This window comes from Hevea brasiliensis, unplaced genomic scaffold (genome assembly GCF_030052815.1).
Source record: "Hevea brasiliensis isolate MT/VB/25A 57/8 unplaced genomic scaffold, ASM3005281v1 Scaf1, whole genome shotgun sequence".
Taxonomy (NCBI): Eukaryota; Viridiplantae; Streptophyta; class Magnoliopsida; order Malpighiales; family Euphorbiaceae; genus Hevea; species Hevea brasiliensis.
In genome coordinates this window covers 1,345,536-1,353,061 of record NW_026614585.1, presented here as the reverse complement: position 1 = coordinate 1,353,061, position 7,526 = coordinate 1,345,536, and positions in this window count along the sequence as shown.

Sequence of the window (7,526 nt, the reverse complement as noted above, 5' to 3'; positions counted from 1 at the left end):
GAGATCAGGTTATTATCAGCTGAAAGTACAAGAGCAGAGTATTCCTAAAACTGCTTTTAGAACCCGTTACGGCCATTATGAGTTTTTGGTTATGCCATTCAGGTTAACAAATGCTCCGGCTGCTTTTATGGATCTGATGAACACTATCTTCGGACCATACCTCAACCAGTTCATGGTTGTGTTTATAGATGATATATTGGTTTACTCGAGGAGTGCAGAAGAGCATGATAGACATCTGCGGATTGTACTACAAACTTTGAGGGAGAAACAGCTATACGCCAAATTATCGACATGTGAATTTTGGCTAAAGGAGATATCCTTTTTGGGACACATAGTATCAGTAGAGGGTATTAAGGTAGATCCCAGCAAGATAGAAGCTGTCCTTAATTGGAAGCCACCCAGAAATATCATAGAGATTCACAGTTTTCTAGGGTTAGCTGGATAGTACCGTCGATTTGTGAAGGGATTCTCCACATTGACCAAGCTGCTTAGGAAAGATGTGAAATTTCAGTGGATGGACAAATGCCAACAGAGTTTTGATGAATTGAAGAGATGTTTGACTGAAGCTCTAGTCCTGACTTTACCTACTCCGGATAAAGAATACATAGTTTACAGTGATGCTTCTCACAATGGGTTAGGCTGTGTATTGATGCAAGATCGAAATATCATTGCCTATGCATCACGCCAGCTAAAACCGCATGAGATGAATTATCCGACACATGACTTGGAGCTTACAGCTATAGTATTTGCTCTTAAGATTTGGAGATACTATTTGTATGGGGAGAAGTGCTACATCTACACAGATCATAAGAGTTTGAAGTATCTGGGTACTCAGAAAGAGTTAAATTTGAGACAGAGGAGATGGTTAGAGTTGATAAAAGACTATGATTGTCTGATAGACTATCAGCCAGGGAAAGCTAATGTTGTGGCTGACGCCTTAAGTCGCAAGACTATGGCAAGTCTACGGGTTACTCCTTTGTCTATGGTACATAAGTTGAGATAATTACATGCCAGCTTAGAGATTAATGATGAGGGGCAGACAACAGTTGCATGGCATGTACAGCCAGTGTTGATTGATTAAATCAGAATGGCTGCTCAGAATGATCAGAAGTATCAGAGGCTATTGGAAGAAGTTCAGCAGGGTAAGAAACCAGAATTCTCAATAAGAGATGATGGTCTATTGCTACACTAGGGCAGAATATGTGTTCCTAATGATGTTGATTTGAGGCAGATCATTTTGAAGGAAACACATAAGTCTCCTTTTGCCATGCACCCTGGTGGTACAAAAATGTATAGAGGGCTAAAGGAGCATTACTAGTGGATAGGTATGAAGAGAGATGTGGTAGAGTTTGTTTCCAAATGCCTAACTTGTCAGCAAGTGAAGGCAGAGCATCAAGTACCAACTGGGTTGTTACATCCACTACCAGTACCAGAATGGAAATGGGAGAGAATAACAATGGATTTTGTGATGGGACTTCTGAGGACATAGAAGAGTCATGATGCAGTATGGGTTATTGTTGACAGATTAACCAAGTCTGCTCATTTTCTGCCAGTTCGGATGGGCTACAGTTTAGAAAGATTGGCCAAGTTGTACATTGATGAGATTGTGAGACTGTATGGAGTGCCAGTATCCATCGTATCAGACAGAGATCCTAGGTTTACTTCTAGATTCTGGGGTAGTCTTCAGAGAGCCCTAAGAACTAGATTGAACTTCAGTACAGCATTCCACCCACAGACAGATGGCTAATCTGAGAGGGTAATTCAGATATTAGAGGACATGCTACGGGCTTATGTGATTGAGTTTGAGGGCAGTTGGGACACACACTTGCCTTTGATTGAGTTTGCTTACAACAATAGCTACCAATCAAGCATTGGGATGCCTCCATAAGAAGCTTTGTATGGCAGAAAATGTAGAACCCCATTGTGTTGGGATGATGTGGGTGAAAGAAAAATGATTGGACCCGAAATTATTCAGCAGACTGAGGAAGAAATCAGGGTAATCAGAGATCAACTTAAGACTGCATCAGACCGTCAGAAGTCCTATGTTGATTTGAAGAGAAGGGATATTGAATATGTAGTGGGTGACAAAGTATTCCTCAAGGTTTCCCCATGGAAGAGGATTATGAGATTCGGCAGAAAGGGAAAACTGAGTTCTCGCTTCATTGGGCCATATAAGGTTTTGGAAAGAGTGGGTCCTTTGGCATATCGATTGGCACTACCTCCAGAGTTGGAGAAGATACATAATGTCTTTCATGTGTCCATGTTGAGGAGGTATCAATAAGACCCATCTCATGTACTACCAGTGGAAGAAATCGAAGTGAATCCAGACCTCACATATGAAGAAGAACCCATAGAGTTTCTGGCTTATGAGGTGAAGTAGCTACGGAACAAGCAGATACCGTTAGTAAAAGTGCTGTGGAACCATCATTCGGGCCAAGAAGCTACTTGGGAACGAGAAGAGGACATAAGGAGACAGTACCCACAGCTGTTCAGAGATTGATACCAGGTAAAATTTCGAGACGAAATTTATTTTAAGGGGGGGAGAATCGTAACGCCCTTATTTGCATAGCTTGGTATATTTTACTATTCTGGTGATCGATGTCAGTCTGGACAATTAAGGGGATTAGAACCACACTTAAGATAACTAGATAAGCCCTGAACACAAATAATTAGTAATTGCCAATTAGTTAAGTATAAATAAGAAAAACAGAACATAAGAAGTTAAATGAGCCGAGAGTCACAGCGATGGGTGACCTTCTCGGGAAGGATTGCGAAGTCGATTTAAACTCAAATTTCGAACCGTAAAATGTGACGTTGCGGTCCTTAGGAATATTGCGAACACAGTGGAAAAGAGAAAATCACGAAAAAAAATTGTTAAGCCAGTCAAATAATTAGGTCAGGGAGCCAGAAGATATATTGAATTATTTGCAAACCGGGTTGAATCGGCGAGGGACAATTTGGTCAATTGACCCCGAGAGCTGACTCCCGACCTAACTGTCAAATAAAATCAGAGAAAAGAAAATTTTAGAATCGGATATTAAATTAAAGAACTAATGAAAAATTAAATTTAAAAAAAAGGAAAAGGTGATGACATCATGCGTGATGCAATAAATATTATAATTAAAAAAGTTAAATTTTTGGATAATTATTGGTCTTCTATAGGTTAAATATTTGATAAAAGAAAAGAAAAAAAAAGTCATCTTCTACTTCATATTGCCGCCCCAATTCTCTCGCCTCTCTTTCTCATTTTCTTCCACCATTTTTATGGAACAAAAGCTTAGAATTCTTTGGTTCCTTTCCATAAATCCCTTAAATCCCAACATTAAATCTTACCCTTAGACCTAGATAAACACTTTGGGAGCAAGAAGGAAGAGAAAACTTGGAGAATTGAAGAACTAGGGAATCTACAAATTGAGGTAAGTGCAACTTCAAGTTTAGATTCTTATTGAATTCGTGAATTTAAGTTTAAATGTGATGAAATTACATTAGAAATAAAGAAAACCATGTTTGAACAAGGGAAGAGAAAATTTGGCAGCCATGGTGCCCTAGAATTTTGATGGTGTTTAGTTAGTTTAAACATGAAATCTTGGTGAATTGATGTTGTATATGTGATTTGTATATTTAGATTGCATGAATTGTGATGATTAGACAAATTAGGGTTTTGACACCTAGGGTTTTGGAAGCAAAAAATGTGAGAATTGGTCAAATAGTGTGTTTGACCTTGTTTGAGGTGAGAAATGGTTATTTGTGACCAATTGAGATGTGTTGGAAGTGAGAGTGAATTCGGATTGAAAATGGCCATGCTGCAGGCAACAGGACCAAGGTCCCTTTGAGGGACCAAAACTGAAAATTTACAAGTCCAATTGGTATGAGACCAATTGGGAATGAAAATAGACACAAAATGACACATTTTTCATTTAGGAATCATGCCCAAAAAGTGACCAAAACCTAGTGAACAAATTGACCAAATCCGGATTTTTGCAGTCTGACCTGTACAAAAATGACCAAATGAACAGTGTTTGTTCATTTGGCCATAACTTGGACTAGGCAGGTCTAAATGACCTGAAATTTACCAGTGGACAGTTGATATTTATAACAACAACTTTCATGAAGAACACCAATCCAAATTATGCCCTTAACCAAGTCATTTAGCCACCCAGAGTTGGTGACCTAAAACTGCCAGAACCAGTTTGGTGCCCAGAAATCTGGGTTAAGTCCAATCCGGCAGCCATGATTCAAATGGCTATAACTTGAGCTAAAAAACTCCAATTGGAGTGATTCAAAAAGGAGAATAAAGTTAAGACAATAGGGAACATTTTCTATGAAGAAAATTTTACCAAATTCTAACAGAAAATTGACCAATGGAACAGTGCAACATAAGACACCAAAACTGAAAAAATTACAATTTTGCCTATAAGACCTAAGTTTCGAGAAAACAACCAAAACCAAAAAATTTAGTGACCAAAATATGGTATGTGGGTGAAGTTGGAATTCCCATACCTATTAAGCCTTAGAAAGTCAATAAATTGACTCGAATAGTGTAGTGAATAGTAACCCCAAAACACAAATTTTAAAAAACGTTAAGTTTAGCATATATAAGCCAGATAAAAGTAAATTTGAATTTATTTTTAGATTTATGCTAAGTTATGGTACTGAAATACTATGAAACTATGTGTTTCAGCTGAAAAAGGCTCGGAAAGTCTAAAAGACTGAGTCAAGGCCTAGAGGCGACTCACGTTAGGTTTGTGCACAATAAACACTATTTAAGCATTTTATCCTTGAAAAATTGATTTAGTATGCATTATGACTTTAAGAACTTTTATGTTGCCACTTTGTGATGAGATTGTAACTTTGGAAATTGATTTGATTTTTGTATGCAATATTTGAATAAAATGTTTGAACTGGATTTTTGATTCACATTTAGCATGACAGTGCCTTATTTTTCCTCCTCTATTTGTGGAGTTGAGATCAATTATTTTCCTCTCTCTCTGGTTTACCAGTTGAGATTGTAGATCGGATGAGTACTCATTAGCTAGCTAGCCACCTCCCTCATTGATTTCGATTAATGGGGTTGTAGATTGCTTTGTCGTGGTGTACAACGCGGCATTGATCGAAAATTTTGTATCATGGCTTAAGTTGTGTATGAATTGACAACACTGTGTTTATTAAATTATTTGACCCAAAATTTTGCTATAATGAGTTTTGATAATTGGTGAAATGTAATCGTGCAAAATTTAAATTGTGTTTTGTCAATGAATGACTTATGTATTGAATTTTAAATTTTTATTGTGCACCACTGAGTATTTTTATACTCAGCGATAGCTTATTTTGCTGTTGCATATAAGAGCATGGAGAAAGTAGCAGAGTGAGCTGCTATTGATATTGAGGACGACACTGATCTTTTTGTACGGCTATTGTTTTATACCCTTATAGTTATAATTGATGTAAATATTGTAATGTCATATGTATCAATGTAAAGTTGAGCAGTTGTATAATAAATTGTAATAATATTATTTTTTGTATTTAATATCTGTAAATTAAACTTGTGAATGTAAATTAGCTTTATTGAATGAAATGATGAAATGTTTTGAGATGGCAAACTTGGATTAAACTGTGGAATTATTTTGATGTGGAATTGACTTGAGTTATGTTGAATTGAGATTATTTGGAGGTTGGGAGTTGTGGAAAAATTTATTGGAAGTGTTTTTACAGGTTTTTGAAGAACTGTTTTCTCAAAATACAGATGGTACTCTGCCGAAATTTTTATAAAATTTGGGAAAAAATAAAAATGGACAAAAATTTTTACTAGTTTTTAAGCTTTGAATAAATGATTTTAATTCCTACCAAAATGCTCACCACTTCCAAAATGTAAGAAAATGATTTAAAAATCCCTTGTAGTGTACTTAATGAATTATCGATAGGTGAAGTTTGGTAGTTCATTAGGCATTCTACGGGATCATGTTAAGTCTTACAGAGGGGTAAGGAGTGACAAAAACACCTAATGAGAGTGTTGAAATAAGGGGAGATAAGACTACTGAAGAAAGTGATGAATCAAAATATGATCCAGTTGTAGATAAGGTATTGAGTGGTGATGATGATTTGCTTAATGATGCCTTTAAGGACGACTTAACCGATGACAGCGCGTTTCAGTTAGTTAGGAAGCATTGGAAAAATAAAGAAAAGGATGAAGTTTTTTAAGACAAAGTCAATGGCATGGATGGCATTGGTGCAGAGATGGAAAGGGAAGTTCAATGTTCCTTCACATAGTGCTAGCCTATTAGGCAATAATATTTTGACTTATGAATTAGATTTAGATGAAATGTCACACTCTAGCTACAAGTGAGGAATTTGATTATGAAGAACATATATAGAGTAGGAGAAAATAGATTATTTATGACCTAGATTATGACCATACAAACTCTGAATTTAAAGTTGGAATGAGATTTGTTGATAGTAAGCAATTCAAGGAGGCTATTCAGAAATATGCCATTTCTAATGGGTATAATGTCAAGTTTATAAAGAATGAGATTAAAAAGATTAGTGCACTATGTAAAGGTGATTGCAAATTGAAAATATATGGTAGTTTGATGCAAAATGAGTAGACTTTTATTGTCAAAACTTATGCTAAGGAGCATAAGTGCTTTAGATCCCTTACAAGTAGACAAGAAATAGCTGAGTGGATTGCTAGAGAGTTCTTAGACAAAATAAGGGAAAGACATAATATCCCAGTGAAAGAGTTGCAAGGTATGTTGAAGGACAAGTATGCTTTGGCAATTACAGTGAACCAAAGCTATGGAAGGAAAATGGAAGGCGTTGCATATACTTAGGGGCTCCCTCAAACAACATTATGAGTTGCTTGGGCCTTATAAGGCTGAGCTTTTGAAAAGTGACAGAGAGGGGAGGTTTAATTTTAATTGCTTTTAAATGAAAGGAAAAAGGTATGTTAGAACTGTAATTTTAATTGCATATTTTAGTCATATGCATATGTCACTTGTTATTTAATATTGATAGATGAAATAAGGATATGGGATTAGGATGTTAAAGATACTGGGAATATTTATTTTAAGGTAAGTTGCTTTCTTTGAAAGTGTGGTAATATGATAGTTATTGCATGTTATTTAAGTTCAATTATTTGATAATGCAAATGCCAAGACTTAAGGGACTAAGCAATTCAAGAGCTGGTAAAGGTGGCAGGAATGCAAGAGGTGGCAGGAGTGGGGGGGCTACAAGAGGTGGCAGGGGTGGCAAGAGTGCCAGAGGTACAATGGATGGAACATTGGCAAATGAAATTAACCATGCCAACTTAGGAAGTCAAAGATCAATATTAACTCATAATGTAACTAGGATGCACCTTAAAATGCAACTCAGAATGCACATCAGGATGCAACTCAGAATGCCAACTAATTTGATATACTTTTGGAGCATAAGCTCATGAAGGGCTGCTTTTCTATTTTTTGATATAATAATGTTTTATTTTAAACATATTTCTACAGTCTTTTTGTTTAGGAAATATTTATTTAGGGAGC